The 23412-nt window shown below is 39.1% G+C and overlaps 1 long non-coding RNA gene across 1 annotated transcript in view; it reads right to left on the reverse strand.

The window, feature by feature from the left end:
* Window positions 1–1852: 1852 nt before the first annotated feature.
* LOC139075055 (uncharacterized) overlaps window positions 1853–23412 on the reverse strand; it is a 46181-nt gene continuing 24621 nt past the window's right edge. The window contains exons 4-5 of the long non-coding RNA XR_011525083.1: window positions 5724–5820; window positions 1853–3235 (exon numbers count right to left, since the gene is read on the reverse strand). This is a non-coding gene — a long non-coding RNA (uncharacterized lncRNA). The remainder of the gene's footprint in view (window positions 3236–5723; window positions 5821–23412) is intronic.

Consider the following 23412-nt stretch of genomic DNA (forward strand, 5'->3'; position numbering starts at 1 on the left):
CCATTTTATATAAGGGACTAGAGCGTCCTCAGATTTTGATGTCTATGGGGGATCCTGGAACCAATCCCCAGCAGATACCAAGGGACAACTGTATACACACAGCTATAAATATTTATATATTGTATATATCTCTTTCTCTATTAAACTAAATGTGAGTTCATATGATATCTCCAACTCTAGTCCATCACTACATGGATCATTCTAACCTGTCTCTTTGCTTGTCTCTAACATCCCATTCCAACAATGAGAAACCTGGCTCCTACCATCCACCATCCATTTACTTAAGTTTTCAGTTACAGTATCATTTCAAAATTGTTAACCTATACCCTTGACCCTTGTAGGCAGCTACTTTATCAGCTGGGGTACAGTGCTTATGTACAGTTCCCTGTGCCTTTAGTATTTCAAATTCCACTTATTTCTAAAGTTCTAGAGTCAGCATCTTTTACCCAATCCCTTTTGTGAAGTTGTTTCATATATTTGTATAATTGTTGGATTCTTTTGTCACGTTCTGCTTTCCATCCTGTGATCCCTGACCTCCTAAATGATTTTTTTTTGTTTGCATATGTTAAGGTTCATACTTGGTGCTGCAAAGTTCTGTGGGTTCTGACAAATGCATTGAGTCATATATCTACCTTTACAGTATCATACAGAATAGTTCCACTGCCCTAACAATACTCCATGCCCCGCCTATTCATTTCTCCCTCCTCCCTCCCCTCAAAACCTCTGGCAACTATTGATTTTTTTTTTAACTGCTATTTTTTTTTTTTTACTGTATCTATAGTTTTGCCTTTACCAGGATGTCACATAGTTGGAATCATATAGCATGCAGCCTTTTCAGACTGGCTTCTTTCAATGAGAAGTATGCATTTAAGATCTGTCCATATCTTCTCATGTCTTGATAGTTCATTCTTTTTTATTGCCTGAAAGTGTTCTGTTGTATGGGTGGGATAACAAATAGTTTTGCTTATTCATTCACCTTTTGAAAACATCTCGGTTGCTTCAAGTTTTGGCAATTAATGAATAAAGTTGCTATATATATTTAAGTACTATTTTTGATGTGTGGACATATGTTTTCAAATCAGTTGGATAGATACCTAGAAGTGTGTTTGCTGGATTGTATTATTCAGCTGAGTATATGTTCGGCTTTATAAGAAACTGGCAAACCATCTTCCAAAGTGGCTAACCATTTTGTATTTCCACCAACAGTGAATAAAAGTTCCTGTTACTCTGTGATTGGGTTTATCAGGTTTTTGGATTTGGGCTATGTAGTGGTACCTCATTGTTTTAATTTGTATTTTCCAAAGTAGAGCATCTTTTCATATGTTTATTTGCTTATGTGTATATCTTCTTTGGTGAGGTGCATGATCAGATCATTTGTGTTTTAAAAATTTGGATTGTTTTTCTCTTATTGGTGATTTTAAAAGTTCTTTGTATATTTTGGGTATAAGTCCTTTATGCGTCTTTTTTCCCCAACATTTTAAGTATTTCATTCCACTCTCTTCATGCTTATATGATTTCTGATGAGAAGTCTGCTACAATTCCTATTTTTGTTACCTCTACAGGTAAGATATTTTTTCCCCTCTAGCTTCTTTCAAGATTTTGTTTGCCTCTGCCTTTCTGTAGTTTGAATACAACATGCCTAAGTATGGATATTTTATTTTCTGTCTTTGTTTATTTTTGTTTTTATTTTATTTTCATTTTTTTATTTTGATACTTATCCTGCTCATTATTCTGTGAGTTTCCTGGATATGCAGTTTGGTGTCTGTCATTAATTTTGGAAAATTCTTGGTCATTATTATTTCAATATTTTGAATATTGAATGTTCAGAATTTTCTTTAGGTTCTTTCTTGAGTTTTCATCTCTCTCTTACATTCCCCATCTTTTCTTATGTGTACTCTATTCTTCCATTAAACCCTTAATATATTAATCATAGTTATTTTAAACTCTCTGTCTGATAATTCCAACAGTTCTGTCCTATCTGGGTCTGGCTCAGATGAGTGCTTTGTCTCTTCAGTCTGTGTTTTTTCTAGCTTAAGCATGCTTGCAATATTTTGTTGAAAGCTATTGTGTTAGGCAATAGAAACTGAGGTAAATAGGCCTTTGGTATGAGGATTTATAGTAGTCTGCCTAGGGCTTGGGCTGTGTTTATTGATTGCTATAGCTGTAGGTTCCAGAGACTTCCAGTTCCTCTGGGTCTTTGCTGTTGTCTCCTCTCTTGACTTTGAGCTTCTTTAAGTACTCCTTCTCAAAGAGAGAGTCTGTCATGTAGCTCTTTCAGCTGTAATCCGTGGTTAGTATACCAGAGCTTTTTTTATGTAGTGGTAAGGTATGGGGATATTCTAACTAAATTTCAGTTTTTTAGTGGCCCTGTGTCTTGGAGCGATGAGCTTCACAATTGTTACTCCACTGGTATACCTTTTATTCTCCTTGTCTCCTACTTTTTTTCCCTGGCTGCAGCCTTCCCAGTTAATTTCCTTGAAGCCTTGAGCCCTGTTGACTATGATTTCTTTCCCCCTTAGGTGAGACAAGAAGGCTTGAGGGGACTGGAGAAGGAGGAATGCCCAACTAGGATAAGGCTCTGGAAAAGTCTTTTTCTCTGGAGAGAAGGTCTATGTTATGGAGAAGGCTCTGGGTGTATTTCACATCGATTACTCTTCCTCTTCTGTGCCAGAGCCAAGAGGGGATCTTTCTTAGATCTTCACAGTGAGCACCTGGTGGGATTCCTGGAGATAAAGCCTATGAAAGCATCTTGTTCCCTTAAGACTGTAGCCTTAGGTGTTTCTCACTGTTACACCAGACCACACTCAGTCTCCAGAAACTTGTCAAAATTACCGTATGTAGCAGATTGAATTGTGTCCCTGCAAAAAGATATGTTCAATTTCTTGAGGAGCCCACCTCCTGGCCAAAAGCCTATGTGTGATTTTTCAGGCCCAACCGTAGCCTCACCAGGAAAAGCTGACCTACACCAGACTTGGTGGACAGTCAATGAACTATCTCTGAAGGAAGCCACAGTCAAGGTCTCAGACCCTTTTGGTCAACCATCCTGCTACACATATCTGCATTCTTAACCTAGGCACCTGCATTTGAAAGCCTTTTTACTGAGGCCTTCCACAGGCACATCTGTCAAGGCCTCCTCACTTGGGGGAAGGTCCTTTGAAAACATTTTTTCTCCACTCTGACTCAGTACTCAGTACTTTTCCACTTCTAGTCCGTCCGCTCATCTTCCTTCCGTCTCCTAGGTCCAAAAAAAACACAGGAGTTTTTTGTTGGGGCTGTCCTCGGCAGTGAGAAAACTTCCTATATCTGTGCTGACCCATCTAGCCCTCCACAAGCACCATTCCATGGGGAAAAATAGGGCAGAGGAGGGTCAGTGCTCTCTGTGGTTTAGGCCTTTGCTTTTACTATGGCAGTAAGTGAGTAAAGGCTTGACTGTTACTTTGATTGGCTTGTTGGTTAATTGATTACTCTAAAACTTGGCAACTCAGCTCTCTCCTGCCCACCTCACCTTTTGCCAGTCCTAAGCCCTGTAGTTGTGAATGAGACTTTATTTGGAAATAGGGTCTTTGCATATGTAATCGAGTTAAGATGAGATCATACTCAATGAGGGTAGGCCATAAACCCAATGACTAGTGTCTTTTTCGGAGAAAGGAGAGGGAGATTTGAACACAGAGACACAAACACACACAAAGGGAAGACAGCCATGTGATGATAGAGGCAAAAATTGGAGTGATGCAGCTACATGCTAAAAAATGACAAGAATTTGCTGCAACTACCAGAAAGTAGGAAGAGAAAATGAAAGAATAATTTCCAGAGCTTTCAGAGGGAATATGGGCCTGCCTACACCTTGAATTTGGATTTCTAGCCTCCAGAACTGTGAGAGAATAAATCTTTGTTGTTTTACGCTACCAGTTTATAATAATTTTTTATGGCAGCCATAGGAAGCTAGTACAGATTTTGGTACTGGTGAGTGGGGTGCTGCTGTAACAAATATGTAAAAATGTGGAAGTGGCTTTGGGATTTGGTAGTGGTAGAGGCTGGAAGAATTTTGAGGCACGTGATAGAAAAAGCCTATTGTACCTTGAAGAGATTGTTGATGGAAACATGGAGGTTAAAGGTGTTTCTACTGAGGTCTCAGGTGGAAATGAGGAACATGGTATTGGAAACTGGAGGAAAAGTAATCCTTGTTGTAAAATAGTAGGAAACTTGGCTGAACTGTGTTCTACTGTTTGTGGAAAATAGAACGTGTAAGCAATGAGTTGGGATATTTTGCCTAGGAGATTTCCACACAAAGTATTGAAGGCCTGGTCTGATTTATCCTTGATGATTATAGTAAAATGTGAGAAGAAAGAGATAAATTAAGGAGGGAATTTTTAATCAACAGCAGAACTTGATGATTTAGAAAAATCTCAGCCTACCTATATTCCAAAAGATGCTAAAACATATTCTGCAGTGAGCACCAAGGATGTAGCTGGGCCACCTTCTGCTGGAGAGATTAGGTGTGTGATTCGCGGTTCCAATCAACCATCTCAGCAAAAGTGAGGAATAGAGATGTGGTTATCCAGGAGGACCTGTGGAGAACCCTCATGTCTAACAGTGGGGATGTCCTTGAAATCCTTGGAAGACCCATAGGGTTTTGAGAATGTTGTGCTACCAAAACCACTGCCAGTTTGGATTAAAAGGGAGAAAGATGGGATGAAATGAAGGAAGACTGTCAGATTTCTGGGATTCTCCAGGCAGGAAGAGGGCCAGTGAAGCTACTTAATTACAAAAAGGTGTTTTCCTTCAAGAAATGGAAAGAATGACTCAAATGACAGAGCTGCCAGCTGAGAGAGAGGGGGCACCCCTGCAGAGGCAGGAGAGGATGGGGCCACTGCCATGGGCCATGAGCACAGAGGAGAGCGCATAGAGCCACAGAAGATTGTTCTCAGACCTTGAAACTTGATGGAATTTGTCCTGGTGGGTTTCAGACTTGGGACCTGTGACCCCTCTCTTCCGTCCAGCCTCTCCCTTTTGGAATGGGAATGACTTTCTTATTCCTATCCCACCAGTGTATTTTGGAGGCAGATAATTTGTGTTCTAATTTCACATGTCCGCAGATAGAGAGGAATTTTGCCCCAGGAGGAAATATTCCCAGAGTCTCACACATGCCTGATTTAGATGATGAAATTTGGGACTTTTGGAGTTGATCATATTTAAAAGAGATTTTGGACTTACAGTTAATATTGAAATGGGTTAAGTCTTTTGGGGTTATTGGAATGGGGTAAATGTATTTGCCTGTAGGAAGAACATGAATTTTGGGGGCCAGAGGGCAGTTTGTAGTGGGTTGAATTGTGTTCTCCCAAAAAGATATGTTCACGTCCTAACCCCCAGGACATGTGAAAGTGATCTTACTTGGAAATAGGATCTTTGCAGATGTAATCAAGTTAGGTGAGGTTATACTGGATCAGAATGACTGGTGTCTTTATCAGAGAAAGGAGAGGGAGATTTCTGATTATAATAAAATGTGAGAGAAAAGAGATAAATTGAGAAAGGAATGATTAAGCAAAATGGAACTGGAATTTGATGATTTGGAAAAATATCAGCCTATTTATATTGCACAGAGAGGCAAGACACAGAGGGAAGACCCAGAGATACACAGAGAGGAAACAGCACATGAAGGCAGAGGCAGAAATTGGAATGATGTGGCTACAAGTCAAGGAACGTCAAGATTTGCCGGCACTCACCAGAAAGTAGGAAGAGGCAAGAAAAGATTCTTCTCTAGAGCCTTCACAGGGAGAATGCCCTGGCCACACCTTGATTTTGAACTTCTGGCCTCCAGAACTGTGAGAGAGTAAATTTCTGTTATTTTGAGCCACCCAATTTGTGGTCATTTATTATGGCAGTCTTAGGAAAGAATACACCGTTTAAATTTGGGCTCTAGCAGCTTCTATCCAGAAGACAAAGCAAATCTTAGCTTTGTCTCTCCAGATGAGCCTATCTCTCCAGATTTCAGGCTGGTAGTTTACTTTGCAAACTCAGTTCTCTGATAAGTCCAAGAAAAGTCATTGATTTTTGTGTGTGCATATGTCCATTGTTTTTTGCAAGGTTGGGAATGATGATTTCTGAAGTCTTTATATGTCAGAGCTGAAACTGAAGCTTTCTCTAATAGGTTATTTTTGAACTATATTCCTATTTTTTCCCATTTGACATTTCTTTCTACCTTTTGACAAATGTTCTATGCAATATGTGAGTTTGTTTACTGAAAGGTCTCTATCATGGAATGCTCTCTTACTCTTTCAGCTTCTGACAATATTATACTTATTTGTCAAGTCCCAGGTCAGAATGTCAGCTACTCCATGAAATTTTAGGGACATTCCTTTATTATAGTGCACATTAAATTATATTTCATCATTCAAAAATAAATGTCCTTTGTATCTTTTATGTATTGGATGCTCTTATCTCAGTTATAATTGAACAATTGTTTTTTAATTTGTTGTTTAATATTTGTTTTTCACTTTAGAATGCTATTTTCATAAGTGAAAGAGATGTGTTCTTATTGTTTAACATGTATCTCCATTCATTCATTGAGCAAATTTTTTTTTTTAAAGATTGGCACCTGAGCTAACATCTGTTGCCAATCTTCTTTTTTTTCCTTCTCCCCAAAGCCCCCAGTACATAGTTGTATATTCTAGTTATGAGTGCCTCTGGTTGTGCTATGTGGGGTGCTGCCTCAACATGACCTGATGAGCAGTGCCATGTCTGCGCCCAGGATCTGAACCAGCAAAACCCTGGGCTGCCGAAGTGGAGACCACTTAACCACTCAGCCATGGGGCGGGCCCCTGAACAAATATTTTTGAGTGTTTACTAAGTGCTAGGCATTAGACTAGGAACCGGGGATATTAGTAACAGGAAAATTGTATTCCCAGACCTCTTTCAGTGAAGTAGTGGAGGAAATAAACACACACACACACACACACACTCTCCTTCTCTCTCTAAATGACTATGTAAATAGTAATAATCACCATGAAGGAAATAAATGGGATGCTTGGAATTAAGACTAACTGTATGTGTCATGGGCCAGTCAGGACAGACTTCTCTTCAGAGGTGACATTTAGGCTGAGATCTGAAGGATGAGAAGGAATGAGACACCAGAGAATTGTAGAATTGTGTCCAGCTTTCCAGACTGAGAAATCACATGTATGGCACTAGGTGGAAAGGAATTGGACTTTTTTTCATGCTATGAACTCCTGAGTCAACAACTATACCCCACATCTTTGTGTTCATAACGGATAGCAGCACATGGTAGGAGAGTTTGGCAGCAGGGAAGGAAGAGGAGTTGGTGAGTAGGTTGACATTTGTTAGTTGCCTGGTAGCTGTCAAACACTATATTGGACTCACATGTTATTTAATTTAATTTCACAATATCCTTGAAAGGCATTATCATTTTTTATGTGGAAGAGGAAACAGAGCCTCAGAAGAGCCAAGTTTCTAATCCAAGGCCATAGAAATAGTAAGTGGGAAAAGGCAGGATATGAACCCAGGAGTATATGATACCCAATTTCTTACCCTATTCACCGTATTTTGTTGCTTCCTGACAACAAATGACTGTTGAGTAAATTAATAAATTAAGGCTGGAAAACCTTCTGAATACAGACGTTTAAATCATCATCATGCTATAGTGGATTTAAAATTTTATCTTAAATATTCTTGATTGGATATTTAAGTTATCTAAATTGCATGTGGATATATTGTTCTATCCTGGTTTTGTAATACACTGCTTATTGCTATGACAACCATTTGTAATGAACCAATGTTTACTAGGCCTCCATAGAAGCTCAGGTTTTCAATCTGGATATTTATGTCTTAGAAGCAGGAGTGAAAATGTCAACTTGTGGACAATCATTAAGCAGTGGGGTTTATAACCTCACCCAATATAGAATGTGTAGCATTCAAATGAACAAAACAAATGCATTTTGGGCAAAGTTTGGAGACATTTTGTATTCGGTGGGTTCTAACATTTAAGACCCTTTTCACCTATAGCCTCTGCAGCTGATAGCCTTCTGTTCACCAGCGTGGAAAAATATGTTTCGTATTAAGTGGTGGCAGAAGCATCTGTTTCTGTCATTTCAACTGCACATCAACTTCATTGCATATATGCAAATGATGTAAGCTGTTAAAAATGAGCCCTGTGGTGTAATTGACTTTCCATTAAGGATGGTGAAACTTGTTACTCTCCTAGACCTCCGTTTAGCCCGTGGGTAAGCTGTGAGTGCAGTTCATGGCCAGAGTCTTGGAATATCTGAGCTCTTTAGGGAAGGCCAACGCCAGGTTGCAGGTGTGTAGGAAGATCCTAGGTATATTTTTGACGTCAGTTGGGAGAGAGAGTTAATTAAGTGGACAGAGCCCTGGGCGACAGTCAGAGAATCTGATTCCAAGTGTTAGTCTGCCCTGAACAGCTGTGTGAACCTGGGCAAACTGATTTTATTCCTCATAGAGTGAGATGTGTGAAGGGCTTAGCCATCTAGTGGGATAGACATTGGGCATCGCAATGTGTGAAAAACCAACTGCTCTGATGGTTTTAAGTAGTATAATGACATGGTATTTAACAACTTGGAATCTTGAAAGCAAAAAAGTTTTTTCTCATTTTAGTTTTCTCTTGATTAGTTTAATTTCCTCAGAAGAAAGTCTGGGCTTGGTGCTGATGAGTCCCTATGACCTCTCTAATACTTTGTAATCTCCTTTTTTCACAGAGGGAGGCCCAAATTCAGTCTTTGACTATAAATAGCTAACTGAAATGCAATAATGCTATTTTGTTTTCAATATATCCATTTTTCTGATTACTTTCTATTTGTGGCAAATGCTACTGTTAGTTACTTTCAACTTTTTTCATCGGAAATACAGCCACATGGGTAGCAAAGGCATTGAGTTTAAGTAAAACAATAGGAAAGGTGGTATATAAACATGGCAAGTATCCTTCATTCATTCAAGTATTGAGTATCTGCTCATTCCAGTCTCTGTGCTAGACATTGGAGGACATAGTAGAAATGATCCCCTTTTGTAACTGTACAACTTAGAGGGAGAAGCAAATAATAAAAAAATAAATTAATGAGTATAAAATATATCATGTTGTGATAAATTCTATGAAAACAAAGCAGAGTAAGGGGATGGAAAGTGAAAGTGTGTATGTGTGTGTGAGTGTGTGTGATATTTTAAATATAGGATACTCAGGAAGGAAATGTTTTAAGAGGACTGGAGTAAATTGAAGTAATAAACTATGCAAAGATCTCCTAGGTGGCTTAGGTAGAAAGAGCGGCAACTATAAAGTCCTGAGGCAGAATAAGTTTTGTGTGCTAGAGAAACAGCAAGAAAGCCACATGGTTAGACGAGAGTGAGTATGGCAGATAATGCAAAGAGACAAAGTAAAGGAGGAGGAGGAGTGATATTATGCAGGGGCTTGTTGGCCATGGTTATGAGTTTGCATTGTATTCTGGGTGTGACGGGCAGTCACTGGAGATCTTAGGTCAGAGTGTGCCAAGATCTGCTATGTTAAAGAAACATTCTTCATGCTACATGTTAAAGATGATAAGGAAGGCTTTATTCAAGAAGGGGTTTTGCAGTAGGGGGAGAGATCAAGCTCAACTCCCAAATGACAAGGACAAGTAAGGATTTATAGCCAAGGAGTAGGATGGGAGCCAGGGGATGGAAAATTACTAAGAGGAAACATCAGAGGTAAGGGAGTTTCTGGCTAATCTGACTTGACAAGATTCTTGCTTAAGACAGGCCAGAGTGATAATATATCAAGGATGATCAGATACCAAAGGTGGGGGGTGAGGAATTTGATAAGATATCGAGGGTGGGGGATTCTGACTAAACTGACTCAGGAGGATTCTTGGTAAAAATGGACTCAGCAGGTCAAGGACAGACCTGAGCCTGGGTCTCATGGAAAAGAGGGCTCAGAGGAACTGGACTCAAATTTGGTCCAGGAGAAAATCCTTATCAGATTTACAATTTAGAAATGCCGTTGTGGAAGTTTTATGTAGAAATGAATGTAGTGGGATGCCAGTTGAAGTGCGGAGGTGAATATGAAGTGATCGCAGTGTTCTAGGTGAGAGACACAGATAGCTTGGACTCAGGGCCGCCAAGTGCAGTGGTGCAGGTTGAGGATCAAGTAAGGGCTGAAATACATTTAGAGCTCCACTCTTCGAGCTTTGTGCGCTGGCACAGGATTGTTTTTACCTAAAGGAAGGAGAGCCTTTTTCTAATCCTTGCAAAATCACCTCCTGCCAAACTATGTGCCCACAGAAGGGACATATTTTTCTAAATCTCACAGATGCTCCATTTTGCCATCCAGCTGTTTCCCTGCCCAAAGTGGGTAGATTTAAAAACCTAGCACAGTGACAGATTTAGGTCAGTAGATCCTTGCTTCAACTAGGGTTGTGATGATGGAGGTGGTGAGAAGAGAATAGATTCAGGATAAGTGTCAAAATTTAATCTATAGGATTTGCAAATGGATTGGATATGTGGGTTGAAAAGAGAGAAGTCAGGGATGTCTCCAAGGCTTTTCACCTGAATGACTGCGTGAGAGGTGTTGCCATTTACTGAGATGGGAAAGCGTAAAGGAAGAGGAAATTTGGAGATTTTAAAGAGGGTGGATTTTGTTAAAGGGCTTTGTTTTGGACATGTTAAAGCTGAGATGCCCCTTAGACTTCCAAGTGGCGATGTTTAATCAGAAGTAGTGTATACGAACCTGGAGTGCAAATTAAAGGTTACCTATGGATATATGCATGAGGGTCTATGTATAGATGACGTTTAAAGTTGAATATGTGACTCGTGAATGAATGTAGATTGAAAGAAATGGGCTGAGGATTGAGCCCTGGAGCACTCCAACTTTTAGAGTTCAGAAAAAGAAGAAACCAGCAAGAAGACTGTGAAGGAGCAGCCAGTGATGTAGGAGACAAACTCGAATAGTGTGGTATCCTAGAAGTCGGGTTAAGTATGTATTTCAAGAAGGAGAATGTGATCAACTATGTTAAATGCTGCTAATAGGTTCAGTCAAATGAGAACTAAGAATTAGGCATTAGATTTGGTAAAATGGTGATGATTTATTACCTTGACAAACATAGTTTACTAGGGTGCAGGAAACAAACTGTCTGATTAGAATGGGTTAAGGAAAAACATGGAAGTAAAGAAATGGATTCAGAGAGAAAGGAAAAACCTCTTTGAGCAGCCTTGCCATAAAGGGTATCAGAAAAATGGAGTGATCGTGAAAGGTGACGTGACATCTAGTTGATGGTGGTATTACTATTTATTTATATGCTGAGGGAATGATTCAGTAGGTGAATCATGAAGACGGGACGTGAACAAGTGTTGAGGGATTTTTTCCTATTCTAATATTCCTCTATTTGTAGATAGAAATCTTGCATTCCAGGAGCTTAAATGAGTTATCCAAGATCACACAAATAGGGATAAGCTTTCTGATTCCTGGTCCAGAACTACCCTTGTCACCTACATTGTCTGAGTGTGTCTAATCTCTGGGCTAGGATTCTTGGGAAAGGATGTAGAATTCACATGATCTATTTCCATATTGTCTTTAAGGAGCTTAAAGATGGGATAATTTTTAGAAAACCACTAAAGCACCATGCCAAAATGTTGAAACTTTTGGAATAGACAAGAAGTTTTGTAGGCATACAAAGAAAAGAATAGTGATGACTGAGACATTGGTGGAAAGTATTTTAGGTAAAAAGTAAAACATAAAAGGCAGACATTCAAGAATGATCCTCATATCTTCACAAGACAGTAAAGTGGGCAAATTGATGAGAAACAGGACAAAGGGTCAGTAGCAATTGAAAATGAAGTTGGTAGATAAGACGATTCCAACCTGTTTTTAAAGGATGCTAAAGGAGTAGCATTTTCAGCCAGTTGTGGTAGGAAATGGGGAGTTATTGAAGATTTATGAGGAGGGGAGTTGAATGACATCCCACTAATTTTATTTGTGGAAAGGGATGGGAGAATCCCTAAAAATCTGAAAGTTTTCAAGTCAGAGTGGGCTACCTAGGTGATAGCAACAGGAATTAGTGAAAGAGAAAAAGATCGTATAAGATGTTAAGTTCAGTCTGAATTATGGCCAAATATACAACAAGAAATGGTCAAGAGGCATTTGGAATCACAACTTGGAGCCTGGATAAATGGGAGGAATTAAAAATAGAATTTTCTGAGGCCATCGCATAAAGTTGAGTGTTGAATCTATGATGATATAGTAAAGACTTCTCTTGGGTAATGGAAGAACAGGGGCTCAAGACAGTGTTATTGAGACTGTTCACATCTAATGTCTTTGTGCCTCCATTTCTCTTACTCTGAACCATGGTTAATATTACCCCCCCCCCCCAACATATCATATTCACAGTGGTTGTGAGGCTTTCATGAAGTGAGAGATGTGAACATTCTTTGAAAAAAATGTGGTGTTATTTCAGATTAGTGAAATTTCAATGACAAATGATATAAACATATCAAAAAGGATGGAATTTTAAGTTATTTTAAAAAATAATGAAACTGAGAAAAGGTGAAATTCTGTATCTGTCAAAGTGGCGTTAGTATGTTTAGTTGAGACTGGCTGTTGGATCTTTCTGGACATATGAGTTCCCAATGTTCAATTCAAAACTTGAATTTGAAAATGCAACTGTTAAAGAACATTTTTTTTTTAAATTCAAGTTGAGAGAAAGCAAGTCCTGTAATGTTGCTTTAAGGAAGCAGCTGGTAGTGTACATCAGGACAATTTGCAGCTATCACCTCTTTAAGGTACTGAGAAAATTGAATTGCTGACTAATGTAGTTGGGGTGAAGGTCACCTTTCAAGCACCCAGTGAATGCAGTATGATCCTACATTAAAAATCCATCTTGCAAAGTTGCATTTAGAAAAGAGCTTTCCACTTACAACAAGTTACATTTTACATTAAAGACACACTATGTAAATATGTATGTGTATATATATATATATATATATATATACACACACATATATCTACATGGTATAAATTTGTATAAGTGGAAGAAAAGCCCGTCCTCCTCACCCTCTTCTGTTCCCCTTCTGCCTATAGAAACCAGTGGGGGGATGTGGGGGGTGGGGGGAGGGCGATTTGGACAATGGTAAAAGGGAAAAAAATATAATTTCAAGATTTTGTTTTTAAGTCATTTTGTTCCTAGAAGTGGAGATGTGAGGCAGGTGCTTCTGTTGTTTGTACAAGCTCTGTTATCTGCTAGTCTCTTAGGTAAAGATAGAGCCTGACTTGGTGTGAATGAGAGAGTGCTCATATAGGAACTCCAACTGCTCTGCATTAAAATGTAAAATGCTATCTGCACTTTAGGCAGGAGAAACTTTGGCAGGTAAATTTACACTTGGGAAAATATTGTTTTTCCATGAGAATGTGTTTGCACGTATGTGTGTGTATGTACTGTGTTCTGATAGTTCAAAGTAAGAAGGGGCACGTCTTCACCTTGCATTGGTGGTGACCCTTCAACTTGCACAGTGCCTGGCATGTAGTAGGAATACAATAAATATTACGTGTTTGGTATCTTAGTCAGTTTGGGCTGCTATAACAAATACCGTAACCTGGGTGGCTTATCAACAACAGAAATTTATTTCTCACGGTTCTGGAGGCTGGAAGTCCAAGATCAGGGTGCTAGCATGTCACATGGCACCCTCACAACGGCAGAGAGGAGAGAGAGAGAGAAAGCAAGCTCTCTTGTGTATAAGTGCTCTAATCCTATTCATGTAGGCTCCACCCTCATGACCTAATTCCCTCCCAAAGGCCCCACCTTTTAATACAATCACATTAGGGGTTAGGATTTCAACATGTGAATATATATATGTATTTTAGGAAGGTTAGCCCTGAGTTAACATCCACCACCAATCCTCCTCTTTTTGCACAGGAATATTGGCCCTGAGCTAACAAGTGTGCCCATCTTCTTCTATTTTATATATGGGGCACCTGCCATAGCATGGCTTGACAAAAGCTGGGTAGGTCTGTGCCGGGGATCCAAAGCTGCGAACTCCAGGCCGCCAAAGCAGAGCATGCGAACTTAACTGCTATACCACTAGGCAGTCCCCTTCAACATGTGAATTCTGAAGGGTCATCAGCATTCAGTTCATAGCATTTGGAGAACTGCCTAATGAAAGAACCCAATGTATTAAAAGCCATAGAGATCAACTAGATTTGAAATCTCAAACTGTCTCCCAATGTGCAGTGTTTTGCTGGAGCCCTCCGCCCCCTTTTTCTGGAATGTGTCATCTTCAGAAAATGTACTGGAGTGCATAGTTGTGTTTCACTGGGAGCCTTGGGTAGGGGAAGGCAGTGGACTCAATGACAATAATGAGCATTTCTTCAAAATGAAGGTGGAGATTTACACTTTGAAGGGACTCATCTTTGAGGGGGGAGAGAACAGGAAGGAGTTAGAGAGAGACAAAGCTAGACACTGTGGATCATCCTTTAAGAGAACCCATGCATATAGCTAAATTTTTATTTAAAATTCTTTCCCTTAGACTCTGAGAAAAATTGTATTGAGTATCTAAGTCTAACTTTCTTTTTCTTTACTGTAACTTAGTTTAGTCGTCTCCAGAACTGCAGAAAATCTGATGAAAACATACACACATGTGTTAGAGTTGTGTTAGGGCATGTGGATGTGGTGGTGATGGGGGTGTATAGAGAGCCCATGGACCTTCTAGCATGATTAGTTCTGCTACCATCTTGTTGGCTTTTTTTGTTTTTTTGTTTTTTTTGAAATAAAAGGCAGCTCAACAGTTAGGAAAAGAAAAACATAAACAGAGTTTTCCAGCAACATGTCAGACAAATTGACTTTGCTAAAACCCCTTGTATGTTAGGATTTTGGCTTTGACATTAATATTTTGGAGACATAAGGACATTTCATGTTTAATAAAAAGCCAAGCTCATGGTATCATTTGACTGGTATAATGATTAATTTTATGTGCCCACTTGACTGGGCCACAGGGTGCCCAGACATTTGGTCAAAAATGATCCTGGGTGTTTCTGTGAGGGTATTTTTGGAGGAGGTTAACATTTAAATCAGTAGACTGAGTAAAGCAGATTGCCCTCCATGATGTGGGTGGGCCTCATATAATCAGTTGAAGCCCTGAATAGAGCAAAAAGGCTGACCCTCCCCAGAGTAAGAGAGAATTCTTTCCGCCTGATGGCCTTTGAACTGGGGTGTTGGCTCCCTGGTTCTTGGACCTTTGCTCTTGGACTGGAACTAAACCATCAGTTCTCCAGGGTCTCAAGGTTGTCAATTCACCCTGCAGATCTTGGGATTTGCTAGCCTTCATAATCACATGAGCCAATTCCTTATAATAAATCTCTCTCTCTTTCTCTATCCTATTGCTTCTGTTTCCCTGGAGAACCCTGATACTACAGCTGCGATTATTAGTTGATCTTTTAATATACTTGTTTCCTTCATTGGTGAGTTCTCCAAAAATACTATATTTACTGTTTCTCTACTATATATATGCCAAAGACTTTGCTAGCTGCTGAACATTCAGTAGACAGCACCCTAGACATTGCCTCTGCTTCTATTGAAGCTCATAGACTAATTAGAGAGAGTGACAACACAAAAAATATACAAAGAGTCTTATATTTACAAGATGGAAAAAGGAGAAGGAAACTAACAGACACACTTAATCTGGTCCAGAACATGGAGAGAAGGCTTCCCAGAGACAGAGGCATTTAAATTAGGTCTTAAGAGATAAGTAGGAGTTACCCTGTGAAGGTGTTTGAGGATTAGGGTGGAAAAAGAGTGTTTGCAAAGGCCCTGCACTCTCATGGGTCTTTGTGTGTTTAAGGCACTGGTATGTCTGGAGTGGAGGGAGGGAAAGGAAAGGGGTAATTGAAAGGCACCAGACTGTGCTCGTTCTTTAGGCTACATTAAGAATGTGAGATTAGATTCTAAGAGCAAAGGTAAACTGTGTAAAGCCTTTCCTCAGGAATGTGACACCATCAAACACTGTTCCTTGAAAGAAAAAAGAAATCATTCTGGCTGCCGTATGGAGAATGGATGCTAGGAGGACAAAGGTGGCTGTGGAAGACCATTTGGGGTGACAGAGTTGTCTAGACAAGATAGAACAGTTGCTTTGACTAGGGTGTGGTCGGGGAAAATAGGAGGAAGTAGATAGTAGCATCATTTACTTAAGTCAAGGAAAATTGGAGTGGAGCGGATTTTTGCAGGATGATCAAGGGCTCTGCATTACAGGTGATACAGTTAGGTGGCTGAGATAGCCACACTGGGATGTGAAGAAGGCAGGTGGAGCTTGGAAGATGAAAATTTCAGAGTCATCAGAGTATACAAATTAATTGAAGTCATGTGGGTGGACAAGGTTGCTAAGGGCAGAGGGGCTATAGAAGGGAAAGAAAAGAGGACCCAGGACTGAACCCAAGGGACCCCAACATTGTCAGTCTGAGAATCCTGGAGCATGACTTAACCAGGGGTGCTCACTCTGTCAAGAGGGGTAGCTTTTCTAGATTTGTACCTTAGGATGATGTGTGATGGTTGATTAGAACACTTATCCAAAGTGACCACTGACAACCTTCCCCTCTACACTTTGCCCTTCACCTTGAAGTTCCTTCTCTCTCTCCCTTCTCCTTCTCAGTATTGCAAACTCATCTTATCATCCTCTTCTGCCTTTAGATCAGAATAAACATTTCTTCCTTACTCTCCAGGCAGGTGTTAGATTATCTGACTTTAGTCAACCTCTCCCCACTCTGTAATTTAGCACCCAACTTCAATGTCTGCGGGATTTTTTCTAGGCCAGGTAAGCCCCCAAGGTGCCTTTAGAAACAACTGGGAGTTGCTCAAAGCTTCTAACGAAGCTTCGCTTTAGGTTGCTGGTTATTGGTCCAGGAGTTGAGTCAGGATCCCAAAGGAGAGAAATACTAACCCTTTCAGGACCTGTAAGTCTAGGCAGTCTATGAAATATCCATGAACATAACTTTACAAGTAGTTCAGTGCACTCACCCACACTGGGAAAGTACATTTCAAGGGGAAAAGAATTAAGGCTGTTTTTTATGACAATCAGAGTCCTATTATCAAGGTGAAGCCAATTTTAAAATAGAAGGACTTTTAGATATAGTAACCCCCAGAATTTTTTTATTTGAATCCTTTCTGTTCCTTACCCTTCTGGCTTTGAAGATAACCTTCAGAGTGTAAATTGATGCAGCAAGGGTTGGAGCCCAGAACCAAAAATTCTGATGCAATATCTCAAAGAATGTTGCAGCCTTTCTTCTATTCTGATTGCTAAGAACACTGTCCATACTTAAAATGGAATCGCAGTCAGGTTTTGTTAGACATTAACTCAGTACCTGCCTTCAGAGTTTAAGCTCCTTGACTGGTTAAAAGAAACTGTGCAGCCTGTTTTACGGTGAACAGCTGCCTCTTTTCTTCTGGCATTTGACTGAAGGTTTCAGAGGGCCATATATCTTACTCACTTCAACTACATAGAGCAGAATAAAGAGCTACATTGCTCTGCATCCTGGACGGAATAATGGACCTGTAGGAATTTTTTGGTTCAGTTCCATTTACAAACAATTGTTTAAGACCTAATTTGTACCAAGACCTGGATGAACTATGAAAATATAAGACAAAATCACTGTCCTCAAGGGGCTCACTGTCCAGTGAGAGTTGGTAGGACAGGTATGGAAAACAATGACCATATGTATTACAAAAGCAGTATAAAATATAAACTCAGAGTAGGAATGGCCCTGTGGTTATTTATTTTTTTTAATAATGAATTCCTTCTCAACAATGGCTACCATTGACTGCATATTTTTTGTGTGTCTGTACTGTCCGAAGTTCTTTACACATTTTATCTCAGTTAATCCACACAACAACCATGAGGTAGTGTAGGGGAGGAAGACATTTCCTCTACCCTCTCTGGGTTCTTCTGGCTGGAGAACGAATTAAATTCACATGAGACAGAATAGCAGGAGAAAATTAAGCAAAGCTTTATAACATGTATACATGGGAGGCTCAGGCAAGCTGAGCAACTCACCAAAATGGCTGATGTCCCCACCTTAAATATCATATCCAGCTAAAGACAAAGAAGGATGTTGAGGGTGGGGGGAGTCAGTTACAGGAGGTTACCAGAAACAGGAATAAGATTATTAGGCAGATTTAAGTCCTTGCATTCTGTATTGATAGGAGTTTCTAGAGATAAGGTCATCCCCGTTCTTCCTGGTACAGAGAGGGAGGGACCTTTACAGATGGAGATTTCCTTACAAATGTTAACGTCTCTTACAAAGGGTAAGTAGATTCTACTTTTCAGTTGCTTTTCTGTCTGCAAAGTACCCAGCCCAAAATAATCATCATGCCAAAGAGACATATCTTGTGGTGGCCAATTCCAGGCCCCCACAGTAGATACCCATTTATAGATGGAGAAACAGGCTGAGAGGAGTTAAGTAATTTGTCCTAGGTCTCACAGCCAGTAAGTGGGGGAGGAGGAATTCACCTGTTACTCTGTCTGATTTTAAACTCCTTGCCTTAACTACTTTGTAAAATTGCTTCCCCAGAAAGATGAATGTTGGTATGGGATCTGGGAGACGTAAATTCCAGAAAGACAGTCCCAGATATCTCAAGGAACTGTACATGATGCATTTTCTGGGGGATTCTTACGAATTTTTCTTTTTTATTTCATGCACTAGAGATTTCATGGCAACAGGCTTCTATCCACAACTAATGACCCCAAACTGACAAAGTTAAGGGAAGATTTAAGATTTAAATGAAGTGTTATGTCACTGTAGTCTGTTGATAACTACCCACCCCAAGTAGGAGTATAAACTTCTATATACATAGTTGTAAAAATAAATAGAAAACATTTGGCAGATTTTCTACTGCTAGATGGTCTAAAAGTTGCTGTATAATGAATTAAATCAGTTTGTTTTTCCTTCTTTGGGAAGGTGCTTTTGTAAATAGCATTTGCCTTTACTTGGTAGTTGGTTAATTTTAAATGGACCATTGAAAAGGAACATATCCCAGAATTACACATTTCTGTGTGGTTGATTCAAATGACTCAAATCTAATGGAAAATGTGTTCATTTCCATTTTTTTAATATCAACAGGTTCGTAGCATAAGGAAAATATAGCCAAAACAATAAAATAACCCTACTTTTACTGTTAGTGAATCTTTAGAAGCTGAGACTACAATATATACTGTATTGTTGTTTTTGAAATAACATATTTATTTAAATAGATATTACCTATTATTTTCGTATTAACTCCAATATGAATTTCAGATATATATATATAAATATGAATATATTTTAATATCAGAGATTCTTACGTCTGGTGAGATTTAAAAGTTCTTTACTTTTATTATCCCTTAAAACTTCAACTTTTACTATTTATAACTGTTACTTTCCTAATTCATAAGATAAGGTATTTTTAGTAAACTTGCTTTAAAATGGATGAATGCTATTCTTGTTTTATAACAGATCACGTCATTCTTTACCATTTTCCTTAAATGTTAACTTGGTTTTGGCCTGACAAATAGAATCAAATTCTCATTATTAAAGCCTTACTTTCTTACTTATTTCCATTTGTGTTACTCTCTTGTAGTTGTGGCAAATTGCAGAGTTAAGTTTGGTATTAAAGAGGTCAATAATGTCTACTTTGCCTTCATAATGAGCGTCAGGAGACCTGCCCCGCCCCAAGCTCCAGATTTATCACTGAACTCTTCAGTTTCTGAATACAATGACACCTCCCTTCCTTTTTGACCCTAAGGCAGTTTTAGTTGTTTCTGTCACATGCAGCTCATAATATTGTCCAAAATACCCTGTGAAAATTACCTAGGAAACAGAAGACCTGGAATCTGCCTATAAATAATTTGCCATAAGTAAGATAAAGAAGATTTAACAGGCATGTAATCACTAGAAAACAGTATAAAATGTATTATTAAATGTCAGACTATGAAATAGTCTAGAAATTTCTCATGAGATACTGATTGTAAAGACAGTGTAGAATCTCTATTCAATATGTAGACTCTCTATTCAATCTGCAATAACCTATTTGTTATTTGAAAGTTCTGCCCCATCTTCATAGTCAACAGATATGAAGACAAACTACCTGGAATGTGTCAAGTAAGCACTTGTATTTTGCATCAGACAAAGATCATAAGAAAATCTGAAGAAAAATCATAAGAAAAGCATTTGCATTTTACTTTGGACAAAATAGATATACTAAGGAATCATAAGAAAAACAAGCAAGAAAGCACTTCCACCAACAGCAACAAATAAAGCAAAAACTAAACCAAACAAACACAAACTGGAGAGAAGAAAGATGCCTGTTTTTTTACCCCCTCAGGAAGATTGGCCCTGAGTTAACATCTGCCAATCCTCCTCTTTTTGCTGAGGAAGACTGAGGCCCTGAGCTAACATCATACCCATCTTCCTCTACTTTATATGTGGGATGCCTACCACAGCATGGCTTGCCACATGGTGCCATGTCCGCACTCAGGATCCGAACCCGGGGAACCCCAGGACGCCGAAGCAGAACTGGTGCACTTCCCTGCGCCATCAGGCTGGCCCCAAAAGATGTCTTTAAAATTGGTTAAGGTTTTCCTTGATTCTTAATTGCCACTGGGAATTCCCTCATCTATTTTATCATCTATCATCTCTGACGTGGAAACTAAATAAATTTCAATTCTCACAAATAGCATACTTTATCCATTTTTGTGTACACAGGGAGGCTGGTGTGGCAGACATGGAAACAGCACAGAAACAAGCCTCATCGAACGCAGGGATTTCTAAGAGGTTCAGGAATGGGCTTCAGGTGCATCTGTGATTCTCCAAAAATCATCAAAATTTGTGTGAATGTGCACTTTTTTTTGCCCTAGGAGAATCTGTAACTTTCATCAGTCTTTCAAAGGGATCTATGACCTAGAAGATGTTATAATTTCCTGTCAATTTACGCCATTTATAAGAAATTATTTATCTTAGCCACATATTAATATATGCTAACATATTAAGGTTGAGTTATTGGCATTTTGAAGTAAACTACGGACAATGGTAAATGTCCTAAGTAAACCTTAAATACATTTTTCCTACATAAAATATACCCATACAGACCTCAGTCTATCAGTCAAGTAATAGTTGTTTCAGAATATTTAACTTAAAAGTGTATAGCAATTATTATCTGTATCTAAATTATATTTTGATCAATTCACATTCTTAACTATCTCTGCTTCTTTGTGGATGTGAGCTTTATTCTTGACTACCTTCCTCCATTTTCCAGGGACAGGTCTTCACATAGCTCTTGCCTTTTACATTTCTCAGCTTTTTCACTGGTAAATGTCTGTCTCTTTTCACAATTCCCAGTTTGAAAAATCCTGGGGGAAATATTTGGTCAGTCTCGCATACTCCTGTCTCCCTGTGGCTTGGGAAGTGGTTACTATGGTTAGCAGATCCTATTAGAACATCTTTGGAGTGAGGAGTGGGTACAAAAGAGTCCCATCCCCTACCCCCCACCAAGAGCCTGTTATTCCCAGAAGATATGAGGGATGACAGGAAAATAAAAATAAATATTGGCTAGAGATGTGTATTCCAGGAAGTGATGTGAAATATGGCACAAATATTTGAAAAAGCATGGAAATGTGCGAGTTCAACTAGAACAGTAACATTCACTCTAGAATGTAAGAGGTAGAAATTATAGAACTAGGCAAGGGCCAGATTAGGAGGACTGTGTATGGTGTGATGAGGGATTGAAATTTTATCTCACAGGCCAGTATTTGTGAAACTATTGCATTGGTGTCATAAGATGGAGGGAGATTTGTTAAAATACAGATTCACAAACTCAACACTGGAGACAAAGAATTCAAATCACTGGGGCCTGGGAACCTGCATTTTTAAAAAGCACCCCAGATGATGCTTATGCCCACTGAACACTGAGAGCCACTGCCAGGGAGAATAGAAGACCAGTGAAGAAAGAAAATGGCACACGTACAACATCTGTTAATATGGCTGCAGACCCCAGATTAATTAGGTTTTGTGCTATATGGCAAATGCGTGTGCCTGGGGCATGTGAAGGGTGCATCTCCTGTGTATACATCTCAGAGTGATTTTACTCTGGCTAAACACTTCAAGGAAAAGAACTTGCAGTGGCATGACATTTCAAAAATGAAGAATGGTGAAATATCCCTACCTTAACCTGCTCAAAGGAAGCTTTAAAACCCTAGAGAATCTTGGGTCCCTGTAAGCATGAAAAGTTCTTTGTCTTTCAGAGAAGACACAGAGATTCTAAATGACACATTAGTGAAGGGGCTGTAACCAGAGATGACTGACTAGAGAGATGCTGTTAAATCAGTGCATTGTCTTCAACCGGGAAAAATTCAAGTGTTAAGTAAGTATCCAGTTTGCTTAGGTGTTCTGACTACTTCCATTAGTCAATTTTATTTCTCAGCATCTATTAAATTAAGAAAAGGTTTTTGCTACAGTGATTCTTGCCTACCAATGCAGGGAAGATGGATGGGGCCCAAGGAACAGGACAAAGAATTGCATCAGGGTTTTTGGAAATTAGCTTCATTATTCTGTGGTGGATTGGGGAGGGTTACTTAGCAAACTCTTCTCTCTTCCAATCTAATCAAAGTGATTCTGCTAATCTTTTCAGGCAATCTCCTTTGCCAGTTGCAATCCAGCAGGAGAATAATATTTCTCTGAGTAGTAAACACACACACACACATACATACACACACACAGCATCCTCTGTTGTTTGCCAGAATAAGCATATATGATTAATGGTTAAATAGCTAAAGCTTGACCTATGGAAGGATAGCATAGATATGTGGCTTCTTTATTGTGGGCAAGGACTAATTCAATTTTTATCTTTATTAAAGTTATTTTTATTTTTTAAAATCTAATTTAAAGACTCAAAGTTCTACAAGGCTGTTGGAAGAATATCTGTCCCCAGTTTCTTCTGCCCATTTCTTGCATTCCAGAGGCAACCATTTTCAGCGGCCTCTATGGAAAGCGCCTCCCCCTTTCTGAATAATGGACTGCTCATTGATTTTTCGGTTTTAACCATTATCTACTACCTTCTCATCATGGAAGAGGAAAATTTACCTCTCTTTCATCAACCCTCCCATCGTCGGCATGCAAAAAAACATAATCTTCCATTCAGCCAACATAGTTACATAATTATTTTGGTTGATGAATATTCAGCCTTTATATTTACTAGGATCATGTAAATCCAAGGCTCATGGAGCCATGTGGTATATTCTGACCACTTTTCCTTTGTTGCATAACTTCCTGTTTCTGTTTAATTGCTAATTGTCCTTTTTAAAATTAAAAAACATATATATATATTTTTTTCAAGCAATTCTCTTACATTTGTCTGTCTCCTTTCAACATGTTCAAACACAGCAGGTATTCTATTTTATCTTCTTGAC

This window comes from Equus przewalskii, chromosome 13 (genome assembly GCF_037783145.1).
Source record: "Equus przewalskii isolate Varuska chromosome 13, EquPr2, whole genome shotgun sequence".
NCBI lineage: Eukaryota > Metazoa > Chordata > Mammalia > Perissodactyla > Equidae > Equus > Equus przewalskii.